Source organism: Triturus cristatus, chromosome 5_1, assembly GCF_964204655.1.
Source record: "Triturus cristatus chromosome 5_1, aTriCri1.1, whole genome shotgun sequence".
NCBI lineage: Eukaryota > Metazoa > Chordata > Amphibia > Caudata > Salamandridae > Triturus > Triturus cristatus.
This window is the reverse complement of record NC_140587.1, coordinates 151,840,156-151,859,862: the sequence shown is the minus strand read 5'-3', so window position 1 is coordinate 151,859,862 and position 19,707 is coordinate 151,840,156.

The window sequence follows — 19,707 nt, the reverse complement described above, 5'->3', positions numbered from 1 at the left end:
TCTGCATCTCAATGCTGTTGAACCCAGAGTGGTATGTTTGAGGTGACAATCTTTTCTGACACCGCCGTTTGGACACCGATCGCTCTCTCATGCCTTAACAATCCACATGATAAAATCGTAGATTATGACGGCCTCGCCACTGTTCCTCATTGTGGTGTTGCGGCCGGGTTGAGGCGCTGATTATTATAGCCGAGCCCTCTTTGCTGGGACATGGAATATTAAGCACAGGGCTTGTTGGGTCCCTCTGTTTCTTGCCCAACATAACATATTTCTGGATTGACTCTGAAACCTCCTCACCACTGCTGTCACTTGGTGCTTTGGGGTGGAGCAAACCCAATCACTCTACTGTACCCAAAATGGTGAAGACAAAGAGGGATAGAACCCCAGCGGCAACTAGAGGTGCCCATGAGAAGGAGGATCGCATAAATGTTGGTGAGGCTGTGGATACGATGTTTGCAGCGACACGATCAGATCATTCGCGTTGATTCAACAAACTCCTACCTGCCGTTCTGGACATTAAATCCACTCTTGAACCCAAGCTTGACTCTTTATGTATGCTGGGAGAACCCCAAAAAATTGAAAGACCGAGTCAAAAATACGGAATCCACACTGGCTGCCATGTGACCCACGTTGAAAGATTCTGATAAACGTCTTCGTGCCATGCAGGAAGAGGTAGAATACTTGTGCAGACGAGTTGAGGACCATGACGGTAGATCAAGGTTGACTAAGGTGTAAATTGTGGACCTTCTGGAGCAGGCAGATGGCCCCAACATGCAACTGTACCTTGAGGACTGGTTCGTGAACAAGATTCTTCAAGGTAAACAATCCACATTCTTTTCCGTTGAGAGGGCCAATAAAGTCCCTGGGAGACCACCTCGCAAGGGTGCCCCTCTGCGGTGGTTGCATGCCTATTTATTTACAGGGACAGAGACCATATCCTGCAGGCGACGAGACCCAAGGGTTCCTGGACTTTTGAGAATGCCCAAGTGCACATTTACCCAGACCATACCCTGAAAGTCCAGCGACGCAGATCTTACGTCTGGAGGTGAAGAAATTGCTCCAGGATCATGGCATCAGATATGCCTTGCAGTTTCCTGTAACCTTTCGGGTGCTCCACAAGGACACCACTACCTTCTGTGCTGCTCCGGAGGACGTCTGGTCCTGGCTAGAGTGCAAGGGTTTCGTGCCCTCATCTGGGGGCAAAACTGACCCCTCCACTTCATGGCAAGAACAGCAACAACGTAAATCACAGGACAGGCATTGACCATGGGGTCCCACCAGGGAGCAAGCAGCTAAGGAAAGGGCCGAAGTGGTGGACAATGTGGAAAAACGGAGGCGGGGAACCGGCACATAGATGCAACGACAATGACTGAATCACAGGTTGCCGTGCTACCGGGCAGGGGCCTGTCAGCTACACCGCAGACAGCTGAGGACTTACTATGATCCACTCATTCCAGGTTGGGTGGGAACCTGTGTGGGTGGGCACTTTCTTTATATCATTGGGCACAAGTCTTAATAATCGATGCCGCAAAGAAGGCCACGGGTTGAGACTACCACCATGCTGGCCTAATGCTGTCGCTGGGTACTACCCCCCTGCTTACGAAGTACCACTGGTAAAGACTATTGTTTAGAGTTATTAGTATTGAATTATATGGCTGATGACCGGCCGCCTGCTAGTGAACTGGCCTGGGAATGGGAGATGGGCGTTAACATTGTTATTTTTATGTTATTCACAATGTGGACTTTTCGTTTCTCCTAGTGAAGGATGTAACATACTGTGTGTGTGGAGGGGGTGGGGGTACGGGAAGGGTAGGTATTGTTGGAGGAGGGGTAACCCTAAACACAATGAAATGGCTCATTTTTTAAAAAAAACATATTTTATTGGGGTTTCGAGAATCACATTTAATATACATTTCATTGCGACGCTGTAAAGATTCTTCAATAGTGGTTATCAGCATTCAAAGCTACTTCATACTTATTCGAGTTTCATATCCAATTATACATATCCCCATCTTAGTTACACATTCCTTTATTAACCTCAGCTATTAACACCCTGCCTCCCACCTCCCCAGCAGACTCCAACAGTCAGTCCATATGTGTGGCTATCCCAGATTGTAATTAAATGGATCGTCATGACCTAACCCCCTGCTTCCTCCCCTCTCCCTCATCCGGCCCCTTCTCCTTCAATTTCCAGAGTAGGGATATCCTAGTGGTTCTTCTCTACAGTCCTACTTCTTCATCCCCCTCTACCTGTGACTCTGGTGTTCCTCGTGGGGACCTCCCGGTCGGCGTCGTCTTCCCCAAGGTTAGATCAGGCTCTTTTAGGCTATTGGACAGGGTCTCCCAGACGCGAGCCCGCTCCAGTGACCCAATCCCTTTCCTGGCATATCAGAGAAGAACCCTCCCCTCACAGTCCGCCCATTTTTCTAATTCGGCCCTCCAAGTGAGGCTTTTTGGTCACTAAAGGGGTTTACAATGTCTCGTTATCTCCCACTTCACAAGGGCTAGCGCTAGATCCTAAAATCGACTGGGAACCCAATTCTTAGCATTGTATGTGAACAATCCCAATAGGCAGTGAGCAGAATTGGGCAGGATCGGTCGATCTATTGTCTCCCCAATAGTGGTTGTTACTTCTACCCAAAAGTCCTGCAATTCAGAACATGTCCACACCATGTGGAGTAATTCCACACCCACTTCCCCACATCTCGGACATTTCGCATTATCTGTGTGGAAAAACTTGTTTACCTTCCTGGGAGTGAGGTTGGCTCTTTGCAGTATGAAGAAGATAATTTGATGGAATCTGGCATTTCCCGAGGACCTGGGGATCCCCTCTAATATATTTTCCCAGCATTTATCGTCTATTGGGGTATTTAGGTCCTCTACCCAGCTATTCCGCAATTTAGACAGTGGCTGTGTCGAGTCTCTATTCAGTGTCCCATATAGTCATGTAACTGCTTTAATTCTACCACCCCCAGTGCCCAAGTATCTACAAGTGGCTTGTGTAGGTGGTTCAGCGGGTACCAGTTTCCAGTGTGCGCCAATCGCCGCCACTAATCCCGCGTGTAACAAAAAATGTCCCTGGGGCAGATCATAACTCTCTCTGAGGTCCTCATGTTGTTCCACGAGGGAGCACTCGCAATGTCGTCAGGGGAAGGTCAGGTGAATATGTGAATTTGGTCTTTGTTTTTTGGAGAGCTCGTCTCCAGCATCTTCTGGCTATTGTGACCACCTCAGTATCCTCAGGTGTGTCCCCGCCCTTACCCAACAACAACTTCCACAGAAGTCCGAGGTCTGGAGCAAAAGGGTCTATTTCTCAGGTCTGAGATTGGAGGTCACCTATCCACCTCGCCACCCATTAAAGTTGGGCTGCCAGATAGTATTGCTCAAAGTCCGGGACCGCGAGTCCTCCCTCTCGTGTCGCACGTTGCATTGTTCTGAGTGCTACCCTCCTCCGACCTGTGCCCCATAGAAATGACATAAATATAGAGTGTAAGTCTGAATGCCATTTCGGAAGTATCCATATTGGGAGTGTTGTAAAAAGGTATAAAGATCTTGGGAGCGCCACCATTTTCAGGAGAGCCACTCTCCCAACTAATGAAAGCAGAAGTCCACTCCAAAATCCCATGCTTGTCTTTAAGGATCTCAGGGCCTTACCCAAATTACACTCAAATATGTCAGCTTGGGCATGATAAAGTTTCACCCCCAAATATTCCAAGCAGTGGTGTTCCCACGTGAGTGCTCCCAGTTCCGCCTCTGGGACCCCAGCCATCGTCAACGGAAACAATTTGGACTTAAGCTAGTTAATCAAACCTGACAGTTCCCTGAATTCACCCATCAGCATCTTAGCACCTGGGAAATCTTCCTGTGCATTGCCAAGAAAAAGCAGCAGGTCTTCCACGTAGAGGACAATATAGTGTATTTTAGCCCATAATTGTATCCCCCGGTATCGCCCTCCCGTATGGGCCAGGGAGACCAGAGGCTTCATGGCAAGTGCAAAGAGAAACTGCGACAGGGGCCATCCCCGCCGAGTCCCCCGCTCAACCCTGCACCTCTCCGAGATCGTTCGCCCTGACCTAATTGTAGCAGTTGGTCCCAAGTAAAATAACCAGACCCATGCCGAAAACCCCTGTCCCATCCCCATTTTTTCTAGGACTCCGCATAAGAAACCCCATTCTAGGCTGTCAAAAGTATTTTCCATATCTACTGAAAAGATCACTTCTTCCTGTCTCCCCATACCTCCTCCAGCCATGAGGGCTATGAGCCGTCTGATGTTGAGTGCCATGTTACGACCTGGAATAAATTCCGCCTGGTCTTGATGTACCAATGTCGACATGTATGGTTGGCGTCTCATGGCCAGTATCTTACTTAGTATTTTAAGATCTAAATTTAACATCGACAATGGCCTGTAGGCATCATTGTCCGTGGGGCTCTTACCGTTCTTAAGGAGCGGGACAATCAATGCCTCTCGGGTAGTTTCCAGAAGTTGGCCTTCCTCTAAGGCTGCCTCATATACTTCCTCTAGTCTGGGTGCCAATTCTTCAGCATATACCGCATAGAGCTCTATAGGGACCCATTGTCCCAGGTGCTTTACCTTTGGCAAGACTCTTGATTGCCGCCATAATTTCCTGTATAGTAATGGGGGCTCCTAAATCCTCAGCCTCCTCAGGATCCAAGGCAGTAAGGGGAATTGCAGTCAGATACTCTCCAATTACGTCAGTTCCCTGTCCACCCCTAGAGCTATAGAGCCTGGTGTAGAATTCTAGGAATCTCCTGTTAATGTCTTCCTGTCTATAGAGTGTATGCCCTTCCGAGTTCTCCACAGCCAGAATCGGGGCGCCCCTCCGAGCCGGATTGGCCAGCCAATCCAGCAGCGGACCAGTTCTGTCCCTCTCCGCGTGTGTACGCTCCATGTACCAATTGTAATCGAAACTGCGTAATCTCTCTGTCTGCTTGGCCACTACCTCCTTAGCATCCAATAAGTCAGTACTCAGCTCTGGATTCCCAGGTCTTTGTTTCTCTAGTTCACGCAGGGCCCTATCCGCCGTCTCAATGTCAGCGTCCAGTTTGTGCCTTATTCATATGGAGGTTGCTATGCATTTGCCCCTTAATACCAACTTAAAGGCATCCCATTCCATCAGTCTAGGGTCAGTCGTGGGCGCATTTGTTGTGAAATAGCTCTCTATGCACTCCCTTACCTCCTCTCGGAAGACCTGATCTTCAGGTGCCTCAGGCTTAAGTTTCCACGTGGGAATACTCTGACGCATCTGTCCCCACTTTAAGTGGAGTAAAATTGGGTTATTATCGGACAGGGTACGAGTTAAGGATTTCACTACCTGTATCCGGGCCTGTTTATCTGGGGAACACAAAAAGAAATCAAGTCTAACATGTAGGTCATGGACTGACGAATAGAAAGAGTAATCTCTGCCCACTGGGTTGAGCCGTCTCCAGGAGTCAACCAGATCCTGTGTATCTAGCCATATCCAAAAGGCCCTGGATATTTTAATTACAGGAATGTCTCTCAACGGTGGATGTGATCGATCTTGCTGAAGGTCTGCAATACAATTAAAATCCCCCCCCAACAATAACAGACTCTGGTAGGTATGTCGCCAGGACCCCAGTGAGTTTGGACAAGAACGTCCCCTGCTCTATGTTAGGACCATATATACTCACAATTGCTATGTTACGTCCATCTAATCTGCCCCATATCGCGACGTACCGTCCCTATATGGGTCTATTAGGTAATGTGCACTGAAATGGGACCCCAGCTCTGACTCAGATCAAGACTCCTCTAGCAAAGGCTGAGTACGATGTGTAATATAATTGGCCTCTCCATCGTCATCAGAGTGCCTCTCCTCCCTCTCGGTCAAATGGGACTCCTGTAGTAGTGTAATATGCACACCTCTTCTATTTAAGTAGGACTGAATTTGATACCTTTTTGACATCGTATGCCTCCCTCTTATGTTCCAGGAAATTATCTTATATGTTTGTTGCATAGTCATCAGTGAACATCATATATACTTCCCAGCGATACCTGCCAGGGCGTTATCTCCAGAGTCAGCCAGCAGGGAGGAAGTACGGGTCTGCACTTTATCAATGACTGGACTGTGAAATCTGCAACCCTCTTAAACACAAATGCATAACAACTCCAACTCTCATTTCCCAGGACAAGCAGGCAAACTCCCTTCATCCAAACTTTTAGAAACCATGTCCAATAACGGAAACAGTGGGGTGGAGTAGGTCCTCCTCTCATTTGTTGTATTCTAGTATGTGGGCCTCCCGCCCTCTCACCCATCCAATCTGCACAATATCCCCAGCCAGGTAGTGTACCGTTCCCTCCTCTATTCTCTCCCTCCATTCGCCCCCCCCCTTCATCTACTGATAAACATCTATGGGGGGCAGTCCCATTGTCAAGTTCCTTTCTGTAATAATACTTGTGATTCTGTGGCAATCAGATTATTTCATCCGCCGTGGCTGTAGTGACCACGGGTAGTTCCTGGCTAGCCCCCTCCATTGTATCAGTGCTGAGTTCTGAGTCGGAGTCTCTTGTTTCTTCTCGCACAGGGGTAGTGGCTCCACTGGAGCCAGGAGCGCTCAAGGATGCCACTGCTGCCATTGCCTGTTCTCGCTCTCGTTGCTTCTCGGCCCGAGATGGTGTGGCCAAGGATCTAGTGCAACCCCTCCTAGGCTGAGTATCCCTTCTCTTCGGCTGCTCCTGTGGAGTACTCTCGTTCGCCTGACTCTGGATCCAGTCTCAAGTCTCTTGCGGGGAGCTAAAAAAGACCGAGCCATTGGTGTCACAATTCACAATCGAGCCGGGAAAATCATGGCACATTGAATTTCTATTTGGCTCAACTTCTTGACAGCCAGATAAGAAGTTTGTTGCCGTTGAACTTCTCTCTTGAGAAATCCAGAAATAATCTGATAGTGCTGTTATCTATTTTCAGGGGTTCCTTTTTTCGGGCATGAGAGATTATATCATCTCTGTCTTTATAAAATAATAATCGCGCCACTATGGGACGTGGTGGTCCTCCAGGAAGGGGGGGCTTTGCAGGGACTCTATGTGCCCTCTCTAGTGCGAAGACGGGGGACAAGCCTTCCGGTACAACCTCCTCCCTGAACCATTTCTCGAGGAAGGATACCATATCTTGCCCCTCAACTTTCTCCGGTAGTCCAATGAGGCATACATTAATGCGATGTGATCTATTTTCTGCGTCCTTAGCTCTAATTGACAAAATCTTCACTTGGGTCTCCATTGCTTTAAGCCTATCCGTATGCGTATGCATGACTGGTGCAAACTCTCCATATCTGTTTCGACCGTGGTCACTCTCTTGGTTAATCGCCGATGGTCGGCTCTGAGTAGGCCCATTTCTTCTCGAACGATATCAATTTTATTCTCAACTGCAAGTCTTGAAGCAGATATGGCCTGGAGGATGTCCTGAAGCATTGGTGCAACTGGCTCCGCCACCTGCGACACTGGAGAGGAGGCTGATTTTGAATTGTCCTCTGAGCCTGTCATGTGTTGGGATGGAGGTTCGAGCTCTCTACACTTGCTCGTTTTCCCCATTTTCAGCGAACCCCACCAGTCAGTCAAAGCAGTTGTTTTCCCAATCAGTAATCCAAGGAAAGGCTCAGGGGACAGTCTCGTGTGTCTCTCTTCTTGCCTCTCTCATATATATTTGCACCATTCTTAATATAAATCCTCTTCTCTCCCGAAGGATCGCTCCTTCCCTCTTTTCCATGTGGATTAAGGTCCGGTCCCGGCATCATAGTAGGGGATCAAGAGCTCCTCCAGTATCTTTCATCAGGAGTTTGGAGCTCCTTTTCTTAGGCCAGTCATTTAACGTTCTTGTCCTCGAGGCAATCAGAGGATTCTGTGATGTTCTATAAGAAACCCTGGGCTTTCCTGGGTGCCTACAGGTAGGCTGCAATGTCTCTCCTTAAAGTGTGCTCAGCGCCGTCGTAGTGTTCCTTCTCTTTATCCCCCAGGGACTTCACTGTGTCTGTCCACCCCCGTGGGCTCTCTGCAATTTCCAGTGGTCCAGGCACCGCTACATTCTGAACTACCTCATTAATGTAAACTCAAACTCAGAGCCACGCTATTGCCCGCCTTGGAGACCTCCAAGCCTACCGGGCAAAGTTTCAAGTGTCCAGTTTTCCAGGCCTCTCATGAGATTAGGGATCACAAGCTCCCTGGTGACCAGCTCTCACCTCTTTTTTTCTACCCTTCCCAAGCACTTGGGGCCTGATATTTCTTGTATGGTGGCTGGTTTTACTTATTGCCCTTCACCAGCGCCAGTCAGATCACCCTCAATCCTGGGCTGCTGATGGGTTGCCGCTTTCCAGCGTCCACCAATTGTCCAAGGCGGGGTGGGGAGAGAGGATTCAGCCACCCAATGTCCTTCACGCTGCTCCCGCTCACCGCGGTCCCCCGCGATCTTCGGTTCTCAGCATTCTCAGACTCCTGTTATCGGGAGGGGTTCCCCGGTGGTTCCGGGCTATGCCTAGGATCTCATCACTGCCCGCAGTGGCCTCCAGACCACAACTCCCTGCACACCAGGCTGTGTCATCAGCGGACACAGCGTGGTTTCCACCCTCCTCTTGCCGAGCCTCTTCTTTGGCAGGCACAGCATGGAGTCCCAGTCACCTCCGCTCCTCGAGTGCTCGGCCCGATGGTGACCTCCATTCCCTGTTGTTTCACTGAGGCCATATCTCCACAGCTCCGCCGTCCACCGCATTGACCAGTCTCCGGTCCTGGATCAGGCAGCCCTTTGGTACTTTATGCTGCCTGGTGACGAGTCCTCATCCCTCATTCTGCAACTTTTGCCAAGTTTCCTGCTGCCTTTGGCGTCCAGGTCCTCTCGACGAGTTATCTCCTAAAGGCCGCCGCCATCTTGGAAGCAATTCGGTCGGGACTCTCGAGCTCTGCTCTCGATCGTACTCTTTCTTTGCTGTGTCAGTACCCCTGTGTAGCAGGAGTCTTAATGTCGAAGAAATGTGTTCCGCTCTGGGTATATGGGTCAGGATGGTATTGAATAGGGATCGGCCGGCGGAGCTCTGGGAGGAAGGCTCCTACTCCATCAGCAGTTGGCCACGCCCCCCACAATGCAATGGCTCTTAATATTAATGCAAAGGGATCCTCAGTTCTGTTGCTCATCTGGAATGTCCGTGGCTTGGCTGGATATGCTAAGCGTCACCGGGCGTGCCAATATCTCCGCAGACATAAGATCCAAATTACCTTCCTCCAGGAGGCACACCTTACATCACAAACACTAGAATCTAAGCACAGGCGTTGGAGAGGGGTGTTGACAGGAACAACATAATCCAGCTATGCCAGGTGGCACTGATTTGGGTGGCTCCCGGGATGCCACTAGAGGTTTTGCATACTTGAATTGACCCTGAGGGCCGTTATTCTGTGCTGGAAGGATTACTTGATGGTTTCCTGCTTACATTACTATTGCTTTATGCTCCTAATGCTAACCAGGCTCCCTTCCTTCAATCTATAACCCCCAATGCTGCTGCAGAATGCACTGGCTCTGAATTACTGGGGGTGGGACTTTAAGTGCCTCCCTGATCTCGATCAAGACTGCTCGTGCCCCCCACTGCCTGGAGCGCAGTCCATATCTCTAGAACACGTTTTGCAGAAATGGGCCACTGACAGTCAGGTACAGGACGCTTGGCGGGGCCTGCATCCGGAAAACAAGGGAATATTCATACTATTCAGGGCTGCACGATCTACACACCAGAACTGATCTTGTTTACTGCTCACGGGAAACCCTTGCTAGGGTGTCACAGGCGGAATACCTTGCACGCACCCTCTCAGATCATTGTCCTTTACAACTACAATTGCCCCGGGGAGAAGTAAACCTAAAATCCAACATGGCGTCTGCCCCTGGAGGCACTCCGTGACACCCTGCTCCGCTCTACCCTCTCTGATCACATCATTTCGTACTTTCAGGACAATGATGGCTCCGCTTCTGGAGCCGGGGTTTAGTGTGATGCCTTTAAGGTCGTGCTCCGCGGCTGCATGATCGAAGCAGTTTACAGCACTTCGCAGGGAGCTTAGTTCCGTGGAGACTGACATACGCCGGTACGGGCAGTTATCCTCTACAGACCAGCCGGTTGCGGCCTCACTGGCTCCGGCCAGACTAACGTATAAAACCTTGGGTGGCCAGATCTTGAGAACCAAAAACCGGGACATTTTGGGAAAATAGAAGAAGGACTACAATTTTTCATCCACGGAATGGCGCAGAATGACAGCTGTCATCAGCATAGGATCACTGAAGATGCATTAAGAATGTAAATACAACGTAATTTCTACAATCAAAATCATACCTATTAATTAAATTGCTTACTTATAACAGTTGCTAACTAGCAAAGCTTTAGAACACCCAAAAAGTGCCTCTCACTGTTTTCAGTCAACCCCTTCTACAAACCGGGACATGAGACAAAATTGCCCCATCTGCCCGGACAGCTGGCGAAAAACAGGGACGGTCCGGGCAAATCCGGGACGTCTGGTCACCCTAAAACCATCGGAGGATTCTGAGAGCCCTCGATCACAATGAACAGTTGGCTAGACGACATGCTGAGGGCCACAAAGCCGGTAGACTGCTGGCGTGGCTGCTACGTTCAGACTCGCCTAGGAACCGGATCTTGGCTATAAGAGATGGCGCTGGGCATATCATTAATAAGCAGGAAGGCATTAACTCTGCTTTTTACTCATATTATGCTTCCTTGTACAAAGCCCCACCAGGGGAGAATCCTGCTGCAATACAGTAATTTTTAGAGGGAGTCGCTCTCCCCCTCATTCAACTTTCGCAGCGGGAGGAGCTGGAATCCCTTATTACCGAAACTGAGATAGCCAATACCACTAAGCAGATGGCACGGGACACGGGAGTGGATGGCTGGTCCTTGGAATTTTATCTACTTACAGTGTGCAGTTGGTCCCCTGCCTGATCCATATTTACACTGAGTCATATGCTAAGGGGGAATTGCCCCTTTCCCTTTGGGAAGTGGTGCTGGTTGTCTTGCCCAAACCAGATAATGACTCATTACTTTTAGGGTCACATCGACCACTATCCCTTATGAATTATAACTATAAAAAACTTGGATGACTCCTGGCCAACAGATTAATCTTGGTAGTGCAAACTGCAGTGCATCGTGACCAGAATGGGTTTGTGCCCAGCAGGAACACCTTCCTCAATCTGTGCAGACTCTTATGTCATGATGGATTGGGCGTACATGATGGGTGCACACCCATGGGTCACCACCCTCGACATCGAGAAGGATTTTGACATCATGGGATAGCGTTACCTGAAGGTAGTGCTTATTAAGTGTGAAATGGGCCTCAATTTCCTCAAATAGATCTCATTACTTTATAACTCACCAGTGGCACGAGTATAAACGAGAACCACCATCTCTGATCCCTTCACCGTAGAGCGAGGCACCCGACAGGCTTGCCCCCTATTCCCTGTTATCTATGTCCCGACAATGGAGCCACTCATTTGTGCACTTAGACAAAGTGCTATGACTTGGGGGATGAGAGCAAATAACCATTGGCATATAATATCTATGTATGCAGACGATGAATTGGTTTATTTGCAGGAAGACGCGGTGATACGCCCGGATTTTATAGTATTACTGGATCGGTTCGGCCATGTATCAGGCCTGAAGGTGAACTGGGATAATCCCCAACTATTCCCAATGACCTTTAGTCTCCTGACCAAAGAAGGGCACTCCAGGTCACGCCACTTACGTGGTCTTGTGATTCCTTTAAATATCTGGGAGTCCGAGTATATCATTCGCCAAAAGATATTTTGGATGGCAATTTGGGTAGGGCAGTGGCCAACGCCAGGTCCTCTTTATCATTCTGGACTGAGCTACCTCTTTCTCCTATGGGCTGCCTAGCTATCTCAAAGATGTTGGTGCTACCCAGATTGTTATATTGTTTTGCCGCTTTCACCCTCCTAATCCCCCAGAATTTTTTTCAGGACGTTAGAGCATTTTTAGTTGCTTAATATGGGGTAAAGGTAGAAAGCAGGTGTCTCTTGCAAAATTATATGACCCCCCTGGTGGAGGGAGGCTAGGGTGCCCCAAATTACGAATATTATTATGCAGCCACGCAATTACAGTGGCTGAAATGCTGGTTAGCTGGCCAAAATGTAACAGAACAGGGGTACGGGGCAACTGGGACACACCCGACTAATGTGCTGGAACGGCTATTGGGCTCAGAGGGTACAATCCCGAAGAAGGTAGGGAGCGTTCTTATGTCCATGGCCCATTCTTGTTGGACTGCTTACCTGCACAAGAAGCGGTTCTTCCCCCTTACGCTCTAGCTCCTTTGGGTGATGCATGGTTGTTTGGAACTAGGTTCTAAGCCAGAAGCGACCGCCTGGATCAATGCAGGCTTTACGTCCTGGGGAGACCTGTTCTCTGACAAGATTCTTTGCACATTTGAGAACCTGATGGATGATTCTGGGATCCTGTCAGGCTCCTTCCTCTTGTATGCTTCGCTTATTCGACTTTTACATAAAGTCTGGGGTAAGAAACATGATGAGCCCGAAACATCTAGACGCCTCCAAATCATACTTATACACAGCACCATTGTGCTAATACAGTATTATATAATTCTATACGCTGGGACAGGGATGTCCCCCTTACCATTCTCCTATTGGGATGGACAACAAGCAGTGGGCGCAGTATCTAGCAGTCCTGAAATGCATCTCTACGAAGCCAGAATTAAATACAACCATTTCAATGATCTTCATCCAACACACCTCACGCCCAGACTTGCACAATGTATCAGGGCTCTCCAGACTCCTGTCCATGCTGCCACAACAGCCAAAGCTAATTTCATCCACAAAGTATGGTCGTGCTGACAATTGACATCTTATTAGACGGTGATAGCAGCGGTTTTATCTGAGGCTGTGGGTGACACTGTACCAATGGACGGTCCGCATTTTCTTTTGGGGTTCACCTCCCGAGTGGCAGTGCGCAAGGCCCTTAATACGTTTCTAGACCTGGCGCTAGTGATAGATAAACGTACGCTCGCCATGACCTGGAAGTCACCAGTAGCACCTTGTTGTAAATTAGTTCTTCATGTAACATGGCTGACAGTGGTCGTTAGCCCTTCCTTTATGTTCTTACCTCCTTAGCCTCACAGAATACGTATGTGTGTTCTAACTTGTACCAGAGTGTTCCACTCTTGTCAGTTGATGGTCTGGTCAGCTGGCGAGGTGTGCGCTCAGCTGTGTTCTACAATAGATCTACATATAACCTAACTAGAAGTGTCCTGAGATCTGTCTACAACACACATCCCATCCATTATGACCTAACGACCTACGTAGTGGTATTGTTGCCGAATTGAAGCTATTCCATGGTGCTGTGTTGAGACACTCGGTCACACCCAACCCCCAGACTGGAAGACATATCTGGCAGTGATTGGGGCTAGACTAATGGGCGCTCGCACCTGAATGATAGAATATACTGGGGCTAACACAAACTGGGGGGATGAGCAGACTGCCCAGATCGCACCTTATCAGTGGCACGAGCCACCTCTCCCTCCCACGCCTTCCCTCTACCCAAGGTGGCTCTAGTCCTCCTTAATGTTCCTCCTCCACATTAGACATAATCCCTGACAATATACAACATTCTGTGTAAGTCACACAGTTGATTCCTCTACATGGTATATGATATGAGTATTTCTTGCAATATGATTCAAAGAATAGTAGTTTTTGTTTTAGCGTTTTCATGTAGATATGCAGATGGTGAAGTAATGTACAAGGTGTAAACACAGTATACTGTGATAATCCTGTTATAAGTAAAAAAAAACAAGTATTATGCAGGTATTGTGTACTGCCACATTCTCTGCTGAATGTTATATCCTTTATGGTTGTCAAATCATTAATAAAGAAATATTCAAATAAAAACATATTATAAACACTGGCAGGAGATAACAGACATTCAGTTGGAGAAATTTAAACTTTCCGCCCAGTGTTCAAGATTTCAGTTAGGGACGGTCACATATGTCATATAAGTATATATGTTTATGTTGTTGTTTGCACATATGATTCTTTGTAGATATAAGTGTCGTTTTTGTAATCTGTGTATGTATATTGTTGACAAATAAGTTGTACAATCATGTGTTGCTCTTTATGATGACATGAGTAAAATGCATCAAACGCTCTTCTGAATAAGATGAAGAAAAGTGAAATAAATCACACAGGCTTGTGATTTAGTGACATTGGCTCGTTTATTGGGAAGGTTTTGGATAACTAATGCAACTAGACACCAAGGAACATTATGTACAACAGCCGCAAACCTGCAGAGAGAACCAGAGCGTACAGACTGTGGCTGCAGCATTCATATCCAAAAGTGCAAATGGGGCTCGAGTGTCCTGCGTCCAGCAGCAGGGGCACAGAAAGTGGTGCAAGTGCAGTAGTCCGCGGAAGGCTGCACCTGTGCTGTAGTACGTTGCAGATAGTTAAGTGCAGTAGCAAGTGGCAGGTAGAGCAGGGGCGGGAGAAGACACTGGCAGAAGCAGCCAGGGGAATAACCAGATGCACTCGCAGAAGTACAGTGCCGAGAGGCAGGTAGTACTTGTGCTGTAGTTAGAGGCATAGGCAGTGGTTTAAGTGCAGTAGATAGCATGGGGACAGAAGTAAAGAAGACAGTGGCACAAGAAGGGCAGTAACCACAAGCAGAGGAGCATAGCGCTCTGCTGGCAGGCCCCTCACGTCTAACTTTCTGCTGTCGAGCTGCAGGCTGCTCGGGTGCTCCCGCTCTTTGTGCTCCTTGAGCTACAGACACGCCTGCTCCTCACGGCCCTCTCTGCGCACAGAGGGGCCTAAATGCATTTTGTGAATACTGAAAGTCGTAAAGTTTGGATTTTGTCTCAGATTACTTTTGTGAATTGGGCCCTTAGTCCTTAAAATCTAATCTGTAAATTATTTTATAACCTTGGATTTCTGAATTTCAATTTTGTATTGTTGAGCCAATTCAATCAATCTCTCATGTGTCAATCTAGCTCACCAGGTAATGTCTTTACAGAGAAATAAAAGTTCCTCCTCTTGGTAGGTATCTAATCGTGATGGACTAAGATTTCCCTGAATCATTTCTTTTAATTCTACCTTCAGCCTATTTACATGTAAGAAATGTTTCCTTCTTGTAATTATAACTGGAGCTGAACCTGGCACTGAAATGAAAGCAGGAACTGGAGTCGAACTTGGAACTGTGGCTGAAAATGAAATGGTTTCTACACACCGAATATTCTTTGGGGTACTATTTTCTTTAAGCCATTCATCGAATTCTTCAGTTGTAAATCCTGATTCTTCTTTAGAAAGATTTAAAATCATATGTACCGTGGTCAAATTTCTAATACTTGCAGGTTCAATATTTACTGCACAAATATCAGGAGCTGTACATCCCATTGGTACAATCATATCAGGAAGATGATAACTCATCTCAGGAGGCCCACTCATTTCATGGGAATAGAAAGGTGGAAACCTCTTAATCATTACATTTGTCGGGTCAAATTGTGTCTCATTTAGAACAGTACCTGTACTCTTAGTCCCTGTTGTAGTACTTTGAGTATGGACCACAGGTATTTGAAGCACAGATCTCATTGTCAGTTCTAGCGCATTAGTATGTACATTATTTATTCCAGCAGATTCAGTCAAATTTTGTACAGTGTTTACCTGTTCCCCAGATTTATAAAGAGATGCAACAGATCCAATAGTAATAGGAACAGTCTGAATTATTTGATTAATCAGATTCACTGGAGCTGTTATTTCTGTTCTACTTCTTTCAGGAGTAACAAGTGTTGGCCGTTTTAATGTTTCAGGCATTACAGGAACATTCCGAATTTCAGCGGTATTACTACTTGACACATCCCCATTTTGGGATTGATTATATGGTGGCGGATGATTGATAAACAAACCATTCAAAAGTTTGTCATCTATGTCACTCTTCTCCTTCCGTACCAGGATCACTCTTTTCTGTATCTATGTGTTTCCCCTTATCTTTTCTTTTTCCTTTATCATCTCCTTCAACTGGTAACATTGGATATAATCAAGTTCCCTGTGTAACATCTGCTCTCCATGCTTTCTGTTGTGCATCCCACCCAGCTTCTGCATAATGATCTAGTGTTCTTCTATATCTCCCTGGTATTTTTCTTTCGCTTTCTGATGTGCAATGTGTTCCCAAGTATTTATTGACTCAAATTGGGCAGTTCTAGGAGGCTTTTCATATATTTTCCTCCTCAAATTCTCAATGATTCTTAAATTAAATGTCCCATAACAAGAACACTGTAGAGTCTCGTCTTTTTCTGTAAGCTTGTGCCAATATTCAAGCCAAAGACATGGATGTAATCCTTTGTCCATCATTACAATCTATCCTGGCGGGCCCTCAAGTGGTGCCTCTACTCCTACTCTAGCAGGTATTATTGTCTCATCTCCCTTAATCAATTTTCGTAAGGCCTTTACCTTTTTTATTTCTATTCAGTTTTGTATTTTTACAAATGAACTTCTATAAAATCTAGGAAATATATTCCTCCCACAATACTCTAGTTCGACAATCTCAACCAATGATAGTACAACCTTTTATGATGTTGTCAACCAATCTCAGAGTGGATTAAACTAATCAACGAATCCTAGCGCCACACACTGTGATGTTAATCTCACTCCTCGCAGCAGCGCATCCTCCTTTTCAGTTTTCTTTGCTGCATTTTTCTCTAAACAAATAAACAATACAATGCAAGCAATAATTTAGCCTGTTTGCTCCACTAAAGGAAATCAACTCTCACAAGGTAACTAAACTTTTCTATAATCATTCACTCCAAATGAAATCTCGACCAGCAGTATTTCACGCTAACTGATATCGTTATTTATTCCCTGTGCATCTGAGATCAACTATACCAACCATTTACCACTAACACACATTAGAGAACCCTTCACCATAAGATGTTATCGACGACGCCTCATGATGTCTCACGACAAACAGCAGACTACTTACTCAGTGTGTTCTACACTGCGACTACCATATAGATAAATATCTTGAGATCTTAGGCCATGACAGATCCGTGATGAAGGGGAAGGCTTTTTCAACTGAATCTCTACTTCAGCATCCACTTTGGGCCTATAAGAAAGCTGTATTTGCTACTGATCACAATTTATTCTAAACCCACAGAGGCATTGATCCTTTGATGAATCTTTTTCTGTTGTAGTGAGGGGGTGAGGCTTCAGGATGTTCAAAAACAGTTACACACTCAATGCGGACCATTAATTAGTGGCCAACTCACAAGTTTGAAATGAGGTTCAAATAAACTATCCGCAGAACCATACTGCAAAAATACTGCGATTGGAAGACCCAACCTCCTGAAGAAGTTTAGTCTGACTAACTTGATACAAACCAATAACTCTGCTGTTGCCACACAAAATAAAAGCAACAGAACTTGATGTTCTGAAAACAACCGATGACGATGTCTATTACTCATTTGGATTCAAACTAATAACACAGTTTAAAGAAAGAACATCAGGACACAATAACAGACTCAGGCAATTTAGAAAATGTAGTTATTGTATTAATGATCCAAAATCAATGCATACAAGCAACATTTTAAGTAGCTCAGTTTGAATGCCAATAGCACGTAGTATAAAACATAGTATAAAACCACACAAAATCAAAGATTTCCAAGGAAAATGGTTTGAACATTATAGATTCCCACTACCAATGAAAGCAGGAGGATGGCTAAACAGGAAAAAACTCATTCAATAAAGGGAGAAAGGAGTCATGTTAAAGTCCACTAAGGAAATGTCCACAATCCTGGAAGTAAAGGGAATTTGAATAAAATCAGGAAAATTCAGATTTGGTATCTCATCAAATAGTCAAAAAAAGTTCAAGCAGTTCATTAGAAAAGAAAAATCAAGCATTGATTTCAGGTTGTCAGCAAAGGAAAGGAGTTTAAATCAAACAGCATTTACAGCAGCAGCTGCAAAAGCATCCCAAGTTGCCAAGTCATGGAAAAACAGCAAAAGGTAAGAGAACTGGGGAAGGGGGGAGGGGGGGCAATCGCTGATGAAGATGGCCACTTGTTAAAGCGTCTCTGACACCAGACTGCAGAATCCCCTATAATCCGTCATCTGCTATCTGTGGGGCTAACCCACTCGATGCCTGGGTAGTGCGGAGAAGCCCCAGACTCAATTTTGACCTGTGCCCCAGGGGAGTCACCGGAGGTGGCGAGTGACGCAGTCATGGTTGCACCTTGGTGGTGTAAATTTCTCTACTCGGCGGGAAGGGTATACAGATCTGTGAGGTACGCCTCTGCAGAGGAGGGATTCCTCCCCCTGACAATGCAGCACCAGCAGAGAAAGCGGTGCTGGGGAGTGGGAGGTTGGCGCAGATCGGCTCAGAGATTGTCTAGGCAGCTGGGCGACGAGTGAGTGGAGAAGGAAACATTGGTCTGGTGTGGCCTTCTATTCTTGAAAATAGTGGTGGCCACCTTGCCGGATAAACAGCAGCCCGAGGACGGGTCGCAGGGAAAGTCTGGAGACGCTCCTTTCACTGCACTACAAGTGGCACAGAGAGAGACTTACCTCATTTGGAGGAGCCAGTCGAGCAGTGAGTGGGAGAGGAGGAGACGCCGAGGTGGGGTGAATGCCCATAACTGAGGGAAATCATTGCGCCCCCAGTGAAGCTGCCACTCTCCAATTACTTTGGACCGGAATGTGCATCCCCTCTGTGGGAATACGGGCCATTATTGACCACTCGCCTGTGTTATATAGCCTGCTACTATAGCCGGCATCAATGCCTTTTCTGCTACACTGCTCTCTATTCGTTCTTACCCGCATAGGGCCCCTGGGGTCTTATGCCTTTCCTTCTCTACTGCCGCCTGGTCCCAGAGTGACTTGTTGAGCTGCCATTTGTACTGTGTTTCCCATTGACCAGTGGAGCCCTTGAAGTGTGCACAGTTGGGATATGGGGGAGTGGCGCACATGTGGCGAGAAAACCGACAGGCTGCGTGGAGTGCAAGTGTGCAACCAAAGACAGGCGGTAGTAAGTATCTCATGACCCCAGTGTTTCCCTCTTTTTCCCTCACACCCATTTAGACACCATGACGGGCATCAAAGGCATGCACGGCTCCCACCAGACGAAATTGGACAAGTAAGCGCTTTCGAAGGGCATCAAAACCTTAGATCAGTCCCAGGAGCAGCCCCCACTCACTGCGCCATCAACAGCTGAAGAGACACCCTTGATACTACACGATCTTAAGGCAGAAATTCAAGGAGTGTGCGCTGCACTAGAAGTCCGAATCGACTCAACCATGACTGAGGTTTCATTGCTGAGAGCGGATCTCTGCATTATGAACACGAAAATCATGGAGATGGAGGACTCAATGGTTGCTCTACACTGTGACACTGAGGCCCTCTAGGCTCAGGTCAGTGAGTTGCAAGCTACAAGTAAAATAATGGAGGCGCATCTGGAGGATTATGAAGGTAGATCCCAATGCAATAATGTGTGCATATTAGGGGTCCGAGAATGGGCAGAAGGACTAGAAGTAGATCTATTTGTTGAAGATCTCATCCTCATGGACTGCAACCTCTTGGTATCTCTAAAGACTTTTTAGTGAAGCACGCCCCCTGTGGACGCCTCAAACCTGTGTAGCCCCTCGCCCCATCATTGCCCGTATCTTCAACTTCAAGAGTGGAACATAAT